The sequence below is a fragment of the Ambystoma mexicanum genome, chromosome 3p (genome assembly GCF_040938575.1).
Source record: "Ambystoma mexicanum isolate Mex_15411 chromosome 3p, UKY_AmexF1_1, whole genome shotgun sequence".
Lineage (NCBI taxonomy): Eukaryota > Metazoa > Chordata > Amphibia > Caudata > Ambystomatidae > Ambystoma > Ambystoma mexicanum.
In genome coordinates this window covers 906,875,237-906,894,625 of record NC_090925.1, presented here as the reverse complement: position 1 = coordinate 906,894,625, position 19,389 = coordinate 906,875,237, and the positions used below count along the sequence as shown (strand labels likewise).

The window sequence follows — 19,389 nt, the reverse complement described above, 5'->3', positions numbered from 1 at the left end:
AGAACAACAGTTACAGGTAAGTAACTTGTTCCTTCTCCAGCATGGGGTCTGGCATGGATTCACATGCTCATGAATAAAGAATACATAGCAGTACACACATGCACAACCACGGGAGGTGGCAAAGGCTCAACATTAAGCATCACATCAACTCAACATTAAGCATCTTACCTCCTCACCAGGCTCACCTCAGGCGAACAGGTTGCACAGCACTGCTTGGCCGACCCTGGACTCCTCCCTGGAATCCCGGTCGACGCAGTAGAATTTCGTGAAGGTGTGCGTCGACCTCCACGTAGCAGCCCTGCATATGTCCAGCAGGGGCACACCAGATAGGAACGCCGTGGTAGCTGCGATCGCTCTGGTGGAATGGGCTCTCGGACGGCCAGGCAGCGGTCGGTTTGCCAACCGGTGACAGCACATGATACAGCCGGAGAGCCATCTGGAGATGGAAGCCTTCGAGAGAGCCTTCCCCTGATTGACAGGTCCAAAGTTCACAAAGAGTTGTGACGTCTTCCGAAAACCCTTCGTGCGGTCCACGTAGAACTTCAGCGCTCTAGCTACATCCAGCGAGTGCAAAGTCCTCTCAGCCGGCGATGAAGGCGACGGGAAGAACACAGGTAACACCAAGGGTTCGTTGAGATGGAAGTCCGACGGTACCTTGGGCATGAAGGAGGGGTGCGTCCTGAGCACTACCCTCGTGTCGTGGAAAGTCAAGTACGGGGCCTTGCAGGAAAGGGCCTGGATCTCTCCCACTCGTCGTGCGGAGGTGATGGCCACAAGAAAAGCTGTTTTCCACGATAGAAACTTCAACGGGGCCGAGTGCAGAGGCTCGAACGGAGGTCCCATGAGCTTGGTCAGCACCACGTTGAGCTCCCACGCCGGGGCCGGAGCCTTCACCGGCGGGAACGATCTGAACAGTCCCTTCATGAACTCTTTCACCAGACGATGAGACCACAAGGACGTCCGCCCCGTGGTTCTGGTGTATCGGGAGATCGCAGCAAGATGAATCTTGATGGACGCGTGTGCCAGACCAGCTTTGGCCAGCGTCAGCAGGTACGGCAGTACTTGGGGAGCCGTAATCCGTAGAGGGTTAATCTTCTGTGCGTGGCACCAGACAGAGAACCTCTTCCATTTGTGTCCGTAGCATTTAAGAGTCGAGGACGCCCTGGCCTTTGCAAGAACCTCTCTGCAATCGGCCGGTATGTCGTATCCTCCAAACTCTAGCGCTGCAGGAGCCAGGCCTGCAAGTTCAGCGACTTCGGGTCGTGGTGGAGGATGGCGCCTCCTTCCCTGGAGAGTAGATCCGCGTCCGCCGGCAGCTTGATCGGCGGGGACGCTGACAAGTCCAGAAGGTCCGGGAACCATATCTGCCTCGGCCACGCAGGTGCGACGAGGATCATCCTGCACCGTGACCTCTTGAGCTGGTTGACGAGCCGGATTAGCAGAGGCAAGGGAGGGAACGCGTAGAGGAACAGGCCCTCCCAGGGGAACGAGAAAGCATCGCCCATGCTCCTCGTCTGGGGAAACCTGCTGGCGAACCTCCGGCACTTGGTGTTCGTCGCCGTCGCGAACAGGTCGATCTGGGGTGTGCCCCACCGTCGGAAGAGGCGATCCACCAGATCCTGCCGTAGTTCCCACTCGTGGCACGAGCGCAGCTCCCTGCTGAGTGAGTTGGCGATGGTGTTTTTTATCCCTGCCAGATGAAACGGCACCAGAAAAATCCCTTGGGCGACGGCCCAATGCCACAGGTCCTGCGCCTCCTTGGACAGCGCTGGGGACCTGGTTCCGCCCTGTTTCCTGAGGTAAAACATGGTGGTGGTGTTGTCGGTGAAGATCCTCACCACCTTGCCCTTGAGGGACGGAAGGAAGGACCTGAGGGCCCAAAACACTGCACGGAGCTCCAGGACGTTGATATGCAGGGACTTCTCCGTCGGGAGCCAGAGTCCCCTTGCGTGCAGATTTTCGGTGTGCGCTCCCCACCCTTCCAGGGAGGCATCCGTGGTCACAGTCTCCTGGTGGGCTGGGGTCTGGAAGTCCATGCCCGCCGTCAGATGCGCGCGGGTGCCCCACCACCGTATCGCTCGTCGGAAACTCTCGTCGAGCTTGATCCTTTCCTCGAAGCTGCCTGTCGTCTGGATCCAGCGCGCATCCAGGAATTCTTGCAACGGGCGCATCCGGAGCCTGCACATGGGAATGAGGTAGATGCAGGAAGACATCATCCCGAGGAGGGACTTGATGGACCTCACTTTGGCCGCGTCGGCCACCAACATCCGTTGCACCTTGCCCAAGATGGTCCTGGTCCTCTCCTCCGACGGGGAGGCCAGAAGGGACACTGTGTCGAGCCTCGCTCCCAGAAACAGTGCGACTTGCGCGGGCACCAGGTGGGATTTGGCGTAGTTCACGGAGAATCCCAGGTCCGTGAGGAGTTGGACGGTCCTTGCCGTGTGGACCACGGCGAGCTCCCTCGTCTTGGCGCGGATGAGCCAGTCGTCCAGGTAGGGGTAGACGTGAATCCCCTCGCGGCGCAGCTGCGCCGCCACCGGTGCGAGGCATTTGGTGAATACCCTGGGTGCCGACCGTAGTCCGAAGGGAAGGGCTTTGAACTGGTAATGACGCCCTTGGACCACGAATCTGAGGAATTTTCGGTGCCCCTTTAGGATGGGAATGTGGAAGTAGGCATCCTCCAAATCCAACGACGATAGGAAGTCTCCTTCCTCCAGCTGACCCAGGACGTGCTGGAGGGTGACCATCCGGAACTTCTGCGCCTTGATGAACTTGTTCAGACGTCGCAGGTCTAGGATGGGGCGCCATCCTCCCGTCTTCTTCTTCACGAGGAAGTATCGCGAGTAGACTCCGGAGACCCGAAGCCTCTTTGGGACGAGTTCGATGGCGCCCTTTCTGAGCATCGCCTTTACCTCCAGGAGAAGTTGAGGGACGTGAAGTTCTTTCCTGGCCACGGGGGGGACGCGCGGGCACCTTCTTTGAAACTCGAGTGCGTGGCCCCGGGCCAGGGCGTCCAGCACCCAACGGTCGGTGGAGATGGACTCCCACACGCTGACGAAGCCCGCCAGCCGGCCTCCCACCGGGGTGCTTCGGTGGGGGCCCGACCCCACGGCCGGTTCAATCCTGCTTGGACGCGGCCTTGCCGCCTTGACCTCCTTGGCGACGACGGCGGGGTCCGCTAGACTTGCCTCGTCCTCTGTAGGCCTCTTGCGACGACGAGCGGGCCGCTTGACGGTAGGAAGCGAAACCGCCGCCGGAACCTTTGGAGGCGCCCTTGCCTCCGCCGCTCCGAAAGGGCGTTCATCGTTGCTGCAGGACTCCAAGGGCCCGGGCCGTCTCAGTATCCGCCTTGATGGCCTGAAGGGAATCGTCCACTGTCTTCCCAAACAGGTTGTTCCCGTCGAAGGGCATGTCCAGGACTCTGGTCTGGACGTCCTGCCGAAAGTCCGTAGCTTTGAGCCATCCACGACGTCGAAGGCAAACGCCGTTGCCCAGCTGGCGGAACCCAGTGTCGGCGATGTCCGTCGCCACGGTGATGGCGTGGTCCGACGCCACCTCACCTTCCTGCAGGATCTCAAGGGCCTCCGCCCTCTTGTCGTCCGGCAGAAAATCCAGCAGGGGAGCTATCTTGTACCAGAGCTCCCTGTCGTAGCGGGCCACGATAGCCAAGGCGTTGGCCGCTTTAATCGTCGTCGCTGCCGACGAGATGACTCTACGTCCCATAGCATCCAATTTCTTTCCCTCGCCGTCCGGCGGGGAAGTCGATGTGGAGGCCGCACCCCCCCCGCTTTCTTCCTGGCTGCCGCGGAGACGACGGAGTCCGGGGTAGGCTGCGCCCGGAGGCATAGGGGGGCCGTGTCCGGGACCCGGTACTTTTTCTCGTACCGGTCTCTTCTAGCTGGCGTCGTGGAAGGGTTCTTGAGGAGGGAAAGGCCCTCATCCCAAATGTCGTCCAACAGAGGCACTGCGAGGACCGTCTTCCTCTTGGCCTCGCGCCGTTGATAAAGGAAGCCTTCCTTTTTCTTCTCCTCAGGGCAGAGTTGGAAAAGCTCGGAAGCCCTGGAGATCATGGAGTGGAAAGATCCGATCTCGTCGGGCGGAGAAGCCCTGGTGGGAGGCGACGACGGAAAATCGTCGTCGTATGCCTCGTCGTCCGTACCCGTCGCTGCCGTGTCAGTCCCCGTATCATCCCCTCGGGTGGACGGGGAGGAGGGCTGGACGGGGCGCGACGGTTGAAAAGGAGGTGGTGGATGGATCCTTCTTTTCTTGGTAGGGGGAACACCAGAAGGTCCCGGTTCTGGATCCCCCGACGGGAGAGGTTCCTCCGTCGGTAACGGTAGCCTCGTCCTTATCTCGGAGCATAAGGACTGTATGGCCAACAAAATGGCCGCCGAGTTGTCTTGCGGCGCTGGCAGAGGGGAATCCGACGGGCGAGCAGGGGCCCCGTCGGTATCCTCGACGATGTCGTCGTCGTCACCTGCGTCGGGGTCCATTCCGACGGGCTGGCCTTCTTCCACGCCTAGGCCGTGGCTTAAGACCTCGATCAGCTCCTCTTCTGAGGTTGAGGCCGAATCTACGACGACGCCCTGCCCCCCCCTTCTTCCCCACGGAGGGTTTCATGGGGGTCCTATCGATGGGCACAAAGGAAGACTCCCTCCGAGGAGGCAGGGAGATTCTGGGCCCTGAGGTCGCCACCACTGGTGCAGCCACCACAGGCTGAGCCAGGGCCGCCGCGACCGTTTCGATAGAGGGCTTGGTCGGATGGATCAAGGCCTTCACCACCTTAGGTGCGCTCACCGCCTTATCCTTGAGGGAGGGGGCACTGCCACGCTCCTCCTCTGCCTTAGAGCTCGACCGGGGCCTCTCCAGGAGCTTCGCCGGGTGCTCGGCCTTCCTCTTACCCGACCCAGAGCGTTGGCTCGTGGTTGATGGTGCCGGGGAGGGTGCGCCCTGCCTGGCGCCCGTAGAGCCCGACCGTTCGGCGCTCCCGGTGCCAGCGGACTCGCGGTGCTTGGCCTTATGTTGGGCCCCCGTCGCCGGGGCGCCCTCAAAGGTCTTAGAAGACCGCTCGGATTTCTTCTTCTTCTCGCCAGACGGGCTCTTACCCTCCAGCCAGTTGGCGAGACGTTGATGGCGGTCCTTCATGGTCCGTTCCGACATGTTGCCGCAAAACGCACAGTCCTTCTCCACGTGCGTCTTGTCCTCATGAAGGCAGTAAAGGCAGAAAGAGTGTTCGTCCTCCTTGAAGACGTTCTGCAGCTGGCATCCAGGGCAGACCCTGAACAGCTTTCCGGGCGTCGAGCTTCCCTTCTCCTGGGCCATCTCCGAGACCGGGCCTGAGAAGCTTCTGGAGTCCTCCGAAGTGTAGCTCGACGAAATCTTCACCCTTGAGGGGCACAGATGAATCCGACACGGGTCCCCGTTGATCGGATGTAGGATCGGTGGAGCTTGAGGCTCTTTTGACCGAAAGAATCGAAGTTTTTTGTGAAAAAGCGCGAAAAATAGCACTAACGCTCGAGAGCAATAGCACGAGGATCCCAACACACGAACGTGCGGTAAAAATCTGAAGATGGCTGCCAGAGGCGGTGCTTAGGTAGAGGGCAGTCATTGGCTGTGGTCAGTATGACGCAGAGACCAGTGATTGGTTATTACTACGAAAGACAGATCAGAAACGAAACTGATACTGGTTTTTTCTTTACCGAGGATTCCCAGCCTGACGACGGGGAATATTCATGAGCATGTGAATCCATGCCAGACCCCATGCTGGAGAAGGAAGGCTTCGAGAGAGCCTTCCCCTGATTGACAGGTCCAAAGTTCACAAAGAGTTGTGACGTCTTCCGAAAACACTTTGTGCGGTCCACGTAGAACTTCAGCGCTCTAGCCACATCCAGCGAGTGCAAAGTCCTCTCAGCCGGCGACGAAGGCGACGGGAAGAATACAGGCAACACCAAGGGTTCGTTGAGGTGGAAGTCCGACGGTACCTTGGGCATGAAGGAGGGGTGCGTCCTGAGCACTACCCTCGTGTCGTGAAAAGTCAAGTACGGGGCCTTGCAGGAAAGGGCCTGGATCTCTCCCACCCGTCGTGCGGAGGTGATGGCCACAAGAAACGCTGTTTTCCACGACAGAAACTTCAACGGGGCTCGAACGGAGGTCCCATGAGCTTGGTCAGCACCACGTTGAGCTCCCACGCCGGGGCCGGAGCCTTCACCGGCGGGAACCATCTGAACAGTCCCTTCATGAACTCTTTCACCAGACGATGAGACCACAAGGACGTCCGCCCCGTGGTTCTGGTGTATCGGGAGATCGCAGCAAGATGAATCTTGATGGACGCGTGTGCCAGTCCAGCTTTGGCCAGCGTCAGCAGGTACGGCAGTACCTGGGGAGCCGTAATCCGAAGAGGGTTAATCTTCTGTGCGTGGCACCAGACCGAGAACCTCTTCCATTTGTGTGCGTAGCATTTAAGAGTCGAGGACGCCCTGGCCTTTGCAAGAACCTCTCTGCAGTCGGCCGGTATGTCGTATCCTCCAAACTCTAGCGCTGCAGGAGCCAGGCCTGCAAGTTCAGCGATTTCGGGTCGTGGTGGAGGATGGCGCCTCCTTCCCTGGAGAGCAGATCCGCGTCCACCGGCAGCTTGATTGGCGGGGACGCTGACAAGTCCAGAAGGTCCGGGAACCATATCTGCCTCGGCCACGCAGGTGCGACGAGGATCATCCTGCACCGTGACCTCTTGAGCTGGTTGACGAGCCGGATCAGCAGTGGCAAAGGAGGGAACGCGTAGAGGAACAGGCCCTCCCAGGGGAACGAGAAAGCATCGCCCATGCTCCTCGCCTGGGGAAACCTGCTGGCAAACCTCCGGCACTTGGAGTTCGTCGCCGTCTCGAACAGGTCTATCTGGGGTGTGCCCCACCGTCGGAAGAGGCGATCCACTAGATCCTGCCGTAGTTCCCACTCGTGGCACGAGCGCAGCTCCCTGCTGAGTGAGTCGGCGATGGTGTTTTTTATCCCTGCCAGATGAAACGGCACCAGAAACATCCCTTGGGTGACTGCCCAATGCCACAGGTCCTGCGCCTCCTTGGACAGTGCTGGGGACCTGGTTCCGCCCTGTTTCCAGATGTAAAACATGGTGGTGGTGTTGTCGGTGAAGATCCTCACCACCTTGCCCTTGAGGGACGGAAGGAAGGACCTGAGGGCCCAAAACACTGCAAGGAGCTCCAGGACGTTGATATGTAGGGATTTCTCCGTCGGGAGCCAAAGGCCTCTTGCGTGCAGATTTTCGGTGTGCGCTCCCCACCCTTCCAGGGAGGCATCCGTGGTCACTGTCTCCTGGTGGGCTGGGGTCTGGAAGTCCATGCCCGCCGTCAGATGCGCGCGGGTGCCCCACCACCGGATCGCTCGTCGGAAACTCTCGTCGAGTGTGATCCTTTCCTCGAAGCTGCCTGTCGTTTGGATCCAGCGGGCGTCCAGGAACTCCTGCAACGGGCGCATCCAGAGCCTGCACATGGGAATGAGGTAGATGCAGGAAGACATCATTCCGAGGAGGGACTTGATGGACCTCACCTTGGCCGCGTCGGCCACCAACATCCGCTGCACACCTTGCCCAGGATGGTCCTGGTCCTCTCCTCCGACGGGGAGGCCAGAAGGGACACTGTGTTGAGCCTCGCTCCCAGAAACAGAGCGTCTTGCGCGGGCACCAGGTGGGATTTGGCGTAGTTCACGGAGAATCCCAGGTCCGTGAGAAGTTGGACGGTCCTTGCCGTGTGAACCACGGCGAGCTCCTTTGTCTTGGCTCAGATGAGCCAGTCGTCCAGGTAGGGGTAGACGTGGATCCCTTTGCGGCGCAGCTGAGCCGCCACCGGCGCGAGGCACTTGGTGAACACCCTGGGTGCCGACCGTAGACCGAAGGGGAGGGCTTTGAACTGGTAATGACGCCCTTGGACCACAAACCTGAGGAATTTTCGGTGCCCCTTCAAGATGGGAATATGGAAGTAGGCATCCTCCAAATCCAACGACGACAGGAAGTCTCCTTCCTCCAGCTGACCCAGGACGTGCTGGAGGGTGACCATCCGGAACTTTTGCGCCTTGATGAACTTGTTCAGACGTCGCAGGTCCAGGATGGGGCGCCATCACCCCGTCTTCTTCTTCACGAGGAAGTATCTCGAGTAGACTCCGGAGCCCCGAAGCCTCTTTGGGACGAGTTCGATGGCGCCCTTCTTGAGCATCGCCTTCACCTCCAGGAGAAGTTGAGGGACGTGAAGTTCTTTCCTGGATACGGGGGGGACGCGCGGACACTTTCTTTGAAACTCGAGCGCGTGGCCCCGGGCCAAGGCGTCCAGCACCCAACGGTCGGTGGAGATGGACTCCCACACGCTGACGAAGCTCGCCAGCCGGCCTCCCACCGGGGTGCTTCGGTGGGGGCCCGACCCCCCGGCCGGTTCAATCCTGCTTCGACGAGGCTTTAGCGCCTTGGCGACGACGGCGGGGTCCGCCAGACTTGCCTCGTCCTCTGTAGGCCTCCTGAGACGACGAGCGGGCTGCTTGACGGTAGGAGGAGAAACCGCCGCCGGAACCTTTGGAGGCGCCCTTGCCTCCGCTGCTCCGAAAGGGCGTCCGTCGTTGTTGCAGAACTCCAAGGGCCCGGGCCGTCTCGGTGTCCGCTTTAATGGCCTGAAGGGAATCGTCCACTGTTTTCCCAAACAGGTTGTTCCCATCGAAGGGCATGTCCAGGACTCTGGTCTGAACGTCTTGACGGAAGTCCGTAGCCTTGAGCCATCCACGCCGCCTAAGGCAAACGCTGTTGCCCAACTGGCGGAACCCAGTGTCGGCGATGTCCGTCGCAACGGTAATGGCGTGGTCCGAAGCCACCTCACCTTCCTGCAGGATCTCCAGGGCCTCTGCCCTCTTGTCGTCCGGCAAGAAGTCCAGCAGGGGAGTCAGTTTGTACCAGAGCTCCCTGTCGTATCGGGCCACGATAGCCAAGGCGTTGGCAGCTTTAATCGTCGTCGCTGCAGACGAGATGAGACTGCGTCCCATAGCGTCCAATTTCTTTCCCTCGCCGTCCGGTGGGGAAGTTGATGTGGAGGCCGCACCCCCCCCCCCCCGCTTTTTTCCTGGCCGCCGCGGAGACGACGGAGTCTGGGGTAGGCTGCGCCCGGAGGCACAGGGGGGCCGTGTCCGGGACCCGGTACTTTTTCTCGCACCGGTCTCTTCTAGCTAGCGTCGTGGAAGGGTTCTTGAGGAGGGTGAGGCCCTCATCCCAAATGTCGTCCAATAGAGGCACCGCGAGGACCGTCTTCCTCTTGGCCTCGCGCCGCTGATCAAGGAAACCTTCCTTCTTCTCCTCAGGGCAGAGTTGGAAAAGCTCGGATGCCCTGGCGATCATAGAGTGGAACGATCCAATCTCGTCGGGCGGAGAAGCCCTGGTGGGAGGCGACGACGGTACATCCTCGTCGTAAACCTCGTCCGTACCCGTCGCTGCCGTGTCAGTCCCCGTATCATCCCCTCGGGCGGACGGGGAGGAGGGCTGGAAGGGGCGCGACGGCTGAAAAGGAGGTGGAGGGTGGATCCTTCTTCTCTTGGTAGGGGGAACACCAGAAGGTCCCGGTTCTGGGTCCCCCGACGGGAGAGGTTCCGTCGGCAACGGTAGTCTCGTCCTCATCTCTGAGCATAAGGACTGTATAGCCAACAAAATGGCCGCCGAGTTGTCTCGCAGCGCTGGCAGAGGGGAATCCGATGGGCGATCAGGGGCCCCGTCGGTACCCTCGACGATGTCGTCGTCCCCTGCGTCGGGATCCATCCCGACGGGCCGGTCTTCTTCCACGCCGAGGCCGTGGCTTAAGACCTCGACCAGCTCCTCCTCCGAGGTTGAGGCCGAATCTACGACGACGCCCTGCCCCCCTTTTTCTTCCCCACGGGGGATTTCACAGGGGTCCTATCGATGGCCACAAAAGAGGGCTCCCTCCGAGGTGGCAGGGAGACTGAGCCCCGAGGTCGCCACCACTGGTGTAGCCTCCACAGGCTGAGCCAGGGCCGCCGCGACAGTTTCGATAGAGGGCTTGGCCGGATGGATTAAGGCCTTCACCACCTTAGGTGCGCTCACCGCCTTATCCTTGAGGGGGGGGGGACACTGCCTCGCTCCCCCTCCGCCTTCGAGCTCGACCGGGGCCTCTCCAGGAGCTTCGCCGGGTGCTCGGCCTTCCTCTTACCCGACCCAGAGCGTTGGCTCGTGGTTGATGGTGCTGGGGAGGGTGCGCTCTGCCTGGCGCCCGTAGAGCCCGACCGTTCGGCGCTCCCGGTGCCAGCGGACTCGCGGTGCTTGGCCTTATGTTGGACCCCCGTCGCCGGGGCGTCCTCAAAGGTCTTAGAAGACCGCTCGGATTTCTTCCTCTTCTTCTCGCCGGACAGGCTCTTCCCTTCTAGCCAGTTGGCGAGACGTTGATGGCGGTCCTTCATGGTCCGCTCCGACATGTTGCGCAAAACGCACAGTTCTTCTCCACGTGCGTCTTGTCCTCATGTAGGCAGTAAAGACAAAAAGAGTGTTCGTCCTCCTTGAAGACGTTCTGCAGCTGGCATCCAGGGCAGACCCTGAACAGCTTTCCGGGCGTCGAGCTTCCCTTCTCCTGGGCCATGACCGGGCCTGAGAAACTTCTGGAGTCCTCCAAAAGCGTAGCTCGACGAAATCTTCACCCTTGGGGGGCGGAGACGAATCCGAAACGGGTCCCCGTTGATCGGATGGAGAGTCGGTGGAGCTTGAGGCTCTTTTGACCGAATAAACGAAGTTTTTGAGAAAAAACGTGAAAAAATAGCACTAACGCTCGAGAGCAATAGCACGAGGATCCCAAAACATGAACGTGCGGTAAAAATCAGAAGATGGCTGCCAGAGGCGGTGCTTAGGTAGAGGGCAGTCATTGGCTGTGTTCAGTATGACGCAGAGACCAGTGATTGGTTATTACTACGAAAGACAGATCAGAAACGAAACTGATATTGGTTTTTTCTTTACCGAGGATTCCCAGCCTGACGACAGGGAATATTCATGAGCATGTGAATCCATGCCAGACGCCATGCTGGAGAATTATTGATATTATTCTGGAATCAAGCCCACTGCTGCGGTCTCTTGGTTTTGACCTATACAAGGCACAGGATCTATCTTCACATTTCAACAGGGAAGTGAGTAAAATCTCACTGGCCTCTAAAAAAAGAGTTGCAAACTGAGATGTACAACTCCTTGAGCCACAGCCCTGACGCACCAAAAAAAAAAAAAAAACAGATGCTTACAACGTCACATGATGCGACTGAAGACCAAACTTCTAAATAGACGGAGGAAGCCAAAATGTCATGTTCTAATAGACTAGTAAAATTTGGTCCTGAAAATCAAAAAGCTATACACCAACCATGAGACATTATCAAAATCACTGTAGAAGGCGCAAAAACTAGAGAGCCCTTGGGCAGTGGAGCTACAGGCAACCTGACACATCCAGCCAACTTGAATGAATGGCATTGGTTGGCCGAATCGCTTCAACCTAAGTCACAAAAGTAATGCCAAAATGACAAGGCAGTCCTTGGAACCATTGTCGCGTCTTGGAACACTAGAGGTTTTCTTAATTTATTTCACAGAGATTGGCTGATTGGACAGGGGATAACTTGCCTACAAGAAACCTGGCTGTGCCAAAGCCCAATGGCTGACGGCTACGAAATTGCCTTTAATCTGGCCATAAATACGGAGAACGGTCGGCCCATGGCCGGCCAGATAACTTGTCAAGAATACCAGTTTTCGGATAACCGAAACAAAAAACTGGTCCCTATAAATTACATCTCCGGGAAAGTCTTGTGTGGGTGGAATCGCCCCGGACTTGTGTTAAAAGTCGTCTATATATATTGGAATCATTCAAGAGCAGGCAGAAGATCATTCATAGACCAAGTGACTGCAATCTTAGACAGAATTTATGAAGACGAACACTGCTCAAATGTGATATTATGCGGTGATTTAAACATTGACTGCTGAACGGTAACACTTTAGGGGATATACCGGCAGCGCCGACATGGAGAAGATCTGATCAAAAATCAACAATTGATTACATATTTGTGTCAAACGACATCCACACCAGAGTCAAAAACTTGAAGGTGATCCCGATCACTGAGCCCGACAGCCCAATTCTGTAGTACGGAATCACAAAGTTGTTGTTTAGTCTAAAAGAGTAAGGCTCAAACTAAACAAACAAGCCGTCTCACAAATCGTTGACAAATATCATCTGAAAAAAAGAGACGTTGGAATATCAACACCTTTTAACACAGTTTATGGAAAAGAAAACTGGCTTAAAACACTGCGAGTTTGTGCCAAAACACAACTTTGACCTTGAGATCCTACAAAGAAAAAGGTTGATGCGTCAGGAGATTCGAAAAGTCTCTCGTGCAGACATACAAGCATCTTTACTCAAAAAAAAGGCCATCAAACAAAAATATAAAAACTGGTTGAAAGCACAAACATCTAATGACATAAAACGATGCAGAACTAATGTTAACCAAACTGAGAAATAAAAACTCAGCAGAATTCTGGCAGATAAACAAAGACAACTCAGGCAGCCCTACAAAGTAATCTGGTATCAGAGGCTGATTGGCTCTCACACTTTACTGAGTTATACAGCAGGATTGAAAAACATACCATGACACATATAGCTGCAGTTACATGGTGGGATCTCTCCTTCATAAAAAAGGATAGATTGAGCACGATAAACAAAGCAAGTGCTTGACAAGCCCCTGGCCCCGATGGCCTCACAAACTGCACAATAAAAAAAAAAACAGTCATGGGCCGAAATTTGCTTCACCTTATTTGAAAGGATCTCCTGTCAATGCCGTACGCCCCTATCCTGGAAAAGCGCGGTAACAGTACAGATCTTTAAAAAGGGCAATAGAGCTAGCCGAAAAGATTATCGCCCGATAGCTCTATTGGACGTACTAGGAAAAGTCTATGCTACACTTCAACAAAAATTGGTCGAGAGGGCGACGAAGAACCATCACGTTGACATGCGACAAGCAGCTTTCGTAAAGAACGTTGGTTGTTCCTTAAATCTCCTTCTCTTAAACCTGCTTAAAATGGAGGCCTTAAGAACCAACTCCAAGGTCTACGTTGCACTAATTGACTTTTCATATGAATCTGACAGCACAGACAAATTGTGAAATAAACTGGAAATCTGGGGCTACCCATCCGAGTCTGTTAGCCGCAATTAGAGATCTACATACGGCCAATAACATCAGAATCCGTCTAGACCAAAAAGGAACTCTCGGAACAGATTAACACCTATCGGGCGTGAAACAAGGATGCCCATTGGCCTCTGTCATATTCCGTCTTTTTATATCCGTTATCAGTGAAGCAATAGATGAAGCTCACTTTGCCACCGAAAATCAATGGGTCACACTTTAGTTGGCTACTGTACACTTATTTGATTCTGTTGACTGTCACTTCGATTAGCCTCCAAAGAAAAATAGATGCAGTCAAATCATACGTGGAAAGGAATAATCTACAGATGAACACAAAAAAACGCGAGATTCTTTTATTCCAAAACTCCAAAACAGTGTGCAAAGTGAATGGCAAGAAGTTTGCTTGGACATTGGGCCAAGAAACCCTGAAAATTGTGGCAAGCTCGAGATACCTTGGCATGCAAATAAGTACGAGCATTAACAACGCTCCTTGGGTAACAATAGCCAAGAGTAAGTGCAGACAACTTGCCTGCCAAGCTTCCATCTTAAACGGGAAGTACGGAAAATTCTCCTTAAGACCGGTAATCAACCTTTACCAACAAAAAGTTGCACCAGCTCTTACTTATGGAGCGGAAAATGCCTTTGGCTGCTCACACGATTTGTGGTCAACGCTTGAAAACATCTTATGGGTCAAGGTGCTACAACTGCCAAAGGGTACAACAGCAGCATGTATATGTTACAAACTATCCCCGACTTCCATGCATGCAAGGGTTTGTTGGATTCTAATGGCACTCTTTTGAAAAACCAGGGCCATCGAAACAATCCACAATTTGAAATCCTGTATGGATCAGATGCCAACAAAAAAGACTTTCTATCGACCTGGAATAAATGTTGCCAAGACATAGTGAAATAACATGATATCAACATGCTCCATGGAAACCCTGATTTAGCCAAGAAAAAAATCTAGCAAACCGACTGGATCCAAACTGGTGAGCAAAGATGGACCAACAGTCGTATGAGGAACGCCCCATCTGAGGCAAATGGACTCATCAAACCACAGCGTTACATGGAGCGCTTCCCTGACCAAAACTCAAGAGGACTCTTCAAGTATTTCCGTCTCAATGTTTTCCGAACGAAAGAGCGTCTCCGAGTTTGGGCCAAATTTCACGCCCTGAGCCAGACATGCTGGTTCTTTAACAGTGAGGTGAGACCTTAAAGAATCTTAACTCGTTCTGCCAAAAACTGTGCCCATGCTGATCTAGTCACTTAGGCCCTGTGCTCTTGAAACAGCCGTCTTTGTGCGCAGAAGACTGGTGGCAGAGGATGCACGAAGGAGTCGACAGGACGCTGATCTTTGTCCTGACCAAGTTCTTGAAAGACATAGAAAACCTGTCGACACCCAACAGCATCAATGCATAGTGACTCTAAATAGTGAAAAGGATAAAGCCATGTTTGGAATCACATGGACATTGTGAAACATCTGAATAAGGCCAGAAGTGTTAAATCTGTATGTTCAGTATTTTAAAGGTTTGAATAAACCAACAAAATAATAAAAATACATTTTTATTTTAGTTTGCTTAGAGTTCAAGAACAACCTCCTTTTTTCAATGAATTCCACATTATCTGAAATAGTGGCCATGTTAAAACACTGAAAGAAAAGTGACAATGTAAAGCTACCTCCATCTTTGTGCAGGCCCCATCCCTCTACACTTCTCAGCTGCAAGACCAGTGTACCACATTCTCAGTTTAAGCAATACAGATCAAACCTACCCACTCAACCTTTAAGTTCAATACACCTTTTCCTCACTCCTCGCACAAATAGAAGCAGAGAAAGAATGAAACTGCCCAATATCTTCATATAGCAGGAAGTTAGAAAGTTATCTGGAAACTTCATTGTTTTAAGAGTTTTGAATAAAATGTATGTATGTATTTCTGTTCATCAGCATAGCTTTTTAAAATTGTATTTTTATTATTTAAAGTGCAGACCTAGCTTGAGAGCAGCGGAGCGCCGTACAGAGTGTGGGTAGCCGGCATTTGGGTTGGCATCTTAAAAGTAGTGCAGTACTGCGAGGTCTGTGCGTCGGTATGTGCATCCATTGCAATTAGTCCTTGGGTCAGGTGTTGATGGAGCCATGTTTTGAGAGATTTAGGAAATTGGAGAATTGTAGGTGCATTCTGAGACGACACCGGGATAGAGTTCCAGAGGGTGGGTGCATGACAAGAGAATAACCAATTACTTACCCCATATAATGTTCTTTCGACTGGATGGTCCTCTCACATTTTCCTCATCTTTGATACTCAAGTCAGCTTTCTTCGAAAAAATGTTGATTATCGGGCGCCATGTAGCGTCGAGTCGTGGCCCTCAACGGCATCCGTCCTGTCCTCGGAGGTGACGTTAAAGTTGGTGTAAGTAGAACGTGCAAAGACTGTTGCCTAATTTCCAGTTTTTCCTCTGCATGGTTTGCCAAGAAGTTTCCGGCGTTGAAGGGGCTGTAGGCAGTGTTTGTATGCAGTACCCTTTGGGACCACTACACACAACTATGAATACAGGTGTAAGCAAAACCAATCTTTGGTATAAGTCTGTACTACACAGTTTTTGGTAGAAGAGCCGAGCGAGCAGCCAGGCTTATCTCCAGAGGGAATCTGAGCTGTAATGATGTTACACAGAGGTCTACAATCACAGGTGTTAAAATAAACTCTCACACTCAAGGTTTCTTGGTTAAACACGTATTAATTCATTCAACAGTCAGTTACAAAACATTCACCAGAAGGAGGCAGTTAGAGATCATGCACAAATACACTTCAGTACTTTACTCGTTAAGTTTCTGAGGCAAGACTATTTTGAAGGAGGAGTAAAATGGCATTCAGAATACTTTGAAGGAGGGGCAAAAAGTAATAGGTTCAGAACATAAAAGAATTACAATTATTCTTAGACAGTGCAGATACTTTGAGTTCACGGGAAGAGTCAATTCAATAGGATAGGCCAAAGTCAATGGGCTACAGTCTTGGATAGGTAAAAACGGTTCTGGTAAGTAAACGGTAAAGTCTCTGTAGAAGATCTCAGAAGTAGTTTGTAAGAAGAAGAATTATATGTTGAGTCACAAGCTGATTAAGCCTGCTAGTTGTGTAAGTTTCAATCACTTTCACTGTGAGAGATAAGTACTCAGTCTCGTTTCACAATACCTTACACATGAAGAAAAAGATGCAGCTTAAGACTTCTGCTCCTGGCAGTTCCTGCAGATTTCGCCATTCCTGAACTTAAGTCGTGGGAACAAGTGGGGACAAGAGGGAGGACGTCAGGGGACTCCTGCACTGCACTGGGACTGATCAAAAAAGCTGGCACTGGCAAATCTTCAATTCCGGTAGCTGTAGTGAAGCACACAAACTGGTGCCCCTCTCCCTGGTTATTTGGTTTCCTGCAGCAATGAGGAAAATAAAAGCAGCTCCGAGAATGGTATCTAGGTGACTTAGTTTCGAGTTGATTGGTCCCACCAACTCAAAGGGAGAAGTTGTCCTTGCAGGGCTTCTCTGTCGAGATAAACTTAGCGATTCTTACCTGCAGCAGGGCATCACCGGGCAAACCAACGGTCCAGGAGTTGCAGCAGCCATCCTCTTCAAGCTCGTCTTTGGTTCTTTCATTCCAGTGGTCGACTCTGCCCTCCAAGCCAAGAGACTTGCCTTTTATCCTGTTTCCTCCCAATCATTCCAGCCTAGCTGCCACTCACCCAGCAGAGTGGCTGTCCTTGCCGAACAGTCAGCCAGCCAATCACGCCAGAGTGCATTTGGGTCTCCAAGGAGACCAAGCACAGGGAGTTTCGGCACCTCCCTCACTTCCTGCCTACCCCAGATACTCAAGCGCCAGAGGCAGTCTTCAGCCTGAAACCCGCCAAAGGCAATGGAACAAAGGGACCAAACCTGGTTTGGCACGCAGACACAAACTCTAGCAGGACCTTTCCAAAAAAGAAATGACAAAAAAAGTAGACCGGGACCTGTTTAAACAAAGGGGGCTCAGGCGCCATCTTGAAAAACACGGCTCCCGCGATTTAACGCTACCAGTGCTCGCAGTCAGGAAAAATCATGGCAGCTCGTTGTAAAACCACTGCCACCAGCCATTTCGAGAGGAAAGGGTAGCATTTGACTGCTACATGAGTATCTAGAGACAGGGGATACTAAGTAAACCCTCCAGAGCTCTATTGTACGATAGGGTGTGCTGGGTCTAGCAATTTAAAGACTAGTAAAGTCAATTTCACTTTACTTTCTCTGGAAAACAGTAGTTTATCCCGGAGAAGGTATTTAAACCTTGGGAAAGCCTGAAAGGCTTCCCTGTGGCACTGCACAGAAGGTGCCATGTGACACAAATGAAAAGATAATGCCTATGGAGTTGTCTAAAACTCAATAATCAAAGAAACAAACATATCATCTATCTCCCTCTCTACCTGCGGTGTTCCCCAGGGGTCTAAACCTCTCGCCCTGGCTCTTCAACCAATACCTGGCAACTCTCACCCACCGCATTGCTATTTTCTGCTCAAATTTCCTATGCTGACAATTCATTTTCAGGCTGCCCTCGGCCACCACCTCTCCCTCTCTCATCTCGGATTACCTAACTGCCATTCAAGATTGGTGTGCCGCCAATGATTTGTCTAAATGCCAACAAGACTGAGATCCTACTCATCAGTACACCTTCATCATCCTTTCCCCTCACTCTCTGGCCGGCCTCCCTTGGTCCTCCTCCTACCCTTACCTGCGAGGCTAAGAACCCTCAGGGTCATTTTTGACTACACACTTTACTTCTCCGCCCACATCTCCGACATCTCTAAAAAGTAAAACTTCCTACTGCACCTCCTCAGAGGTACTCTGCCTTTCCTCTCCTTCCCCCCAGAAGCTTGTCTCCCAAGCTCTGGTTCTCTCTATATTGGCCTCAGTCCGAAACAATACCTACCATCTACTGCACAGACCTTACTGCAGTAAGTTCAATAATTTCTTTGTTTTCACAATTAGTTGGCGCTGATATTATGCGCAACTTGCTCATGCTGATAAGCCCCTCGTTCTCTTTTTACCTCCCTCTTTAAGAATTTCGGAGTGCACCTACCTTACTCAAGAAATTCGTAGGGCACCCACCTTGAGTCCGCTTGTTGGACTTCGCCAGTTAACAGTGAACGGGTTCTAACCCAGACTCCAGCACCCACTTAGCTGGTAAGATTCTAAGTCCTGAAACTGATAAATCTTTATTTCCTTGCTTTATTACAATGATAACCAAAGTACAATATCCTATGTCCCTCAAAGCTTTTGAAGACTTACAATACAAGGTTGAAGCTCAATAAGAGGAACACCAACTATACCCCCTTAATGGGGTGGGTCACCTAAAAATACCACAAGGTCAGCAATTTATCCCTATTTTTTCACATCACTGTTCCCTTAGATGTACCAACATTTAAGAATCTGGGTTTATCCTCAGTAGACCACATAACTCATACCAAATTGGAATTATGACGATCTTATTTCTAAACATGCAGGCTTGTTAGAGACGTTTTTTGAAGAGAAATAATTGTAAAGGATGTGGAGACTACAGATGTTCTTCAGTATAAGATTTTCTTATAAGATTATCTTGTAATAATGTATATGGACATGTAATGTTAGCCTAAATTACAGTGTTAAATATATGAGCTTTACTAAAAAATATTGTATATTCACTCTCTCTATAGAATCACAAACCCCTGATGAAGTGACTCACTCGAAACACGTTGGGCCCTCTCTGCATCATCATGAATAAAAAAGAAGATTCTTGTGATAAATAATGGATATATTGTCATTCTTGGATTTATGTCATTTAAAAAAAAAGACTGACTGTGAATGTTTACTTGAGACCATGCAAATATGATTAGAAGTACATCCTAAATTACTAGTCTGGTTATACAGACATCAGATAGTGTGCAGGGGATGGGAGTACCCTAATTGGGAACTTTTTTTTGTTCATACTTTTTTTTCCAGGTCAGCTTCTTCCATCATTGTTGCTTGTGATTTGCTGAGTTCGAGGAGTTCAATTAGGCTGCTGTTTTTGATGGTGTTCCAGTTTCTTTTCATGGTGATCTGTGGTTTGTCTTGCTGCTTGTATGTTGGAGCGGCCATTGTGATTCTGAATGGAATGATGAGGTGGTCGTTCCAGGGTATTTGGATTGGGGGTGCCGTGGTAATGAGTTC

At 52.5% G+C, this 19,389-nt stretch overlaps 1 protein-coding gene across 12 annotated transcripts in view; it reads right to left on the bottom strand.

Annotated features, from left to right (window-relative positions):
• Window positions 1–19,389, bottom strand: part of ATXN2L (ataxin 2 like) — a 1,584,242-nt gene that overhangs the window by 1,058,852 nt on the left and 506,001 nt on the right. The gene's annotated exons all lie outside the window — the stretch shown is intronic.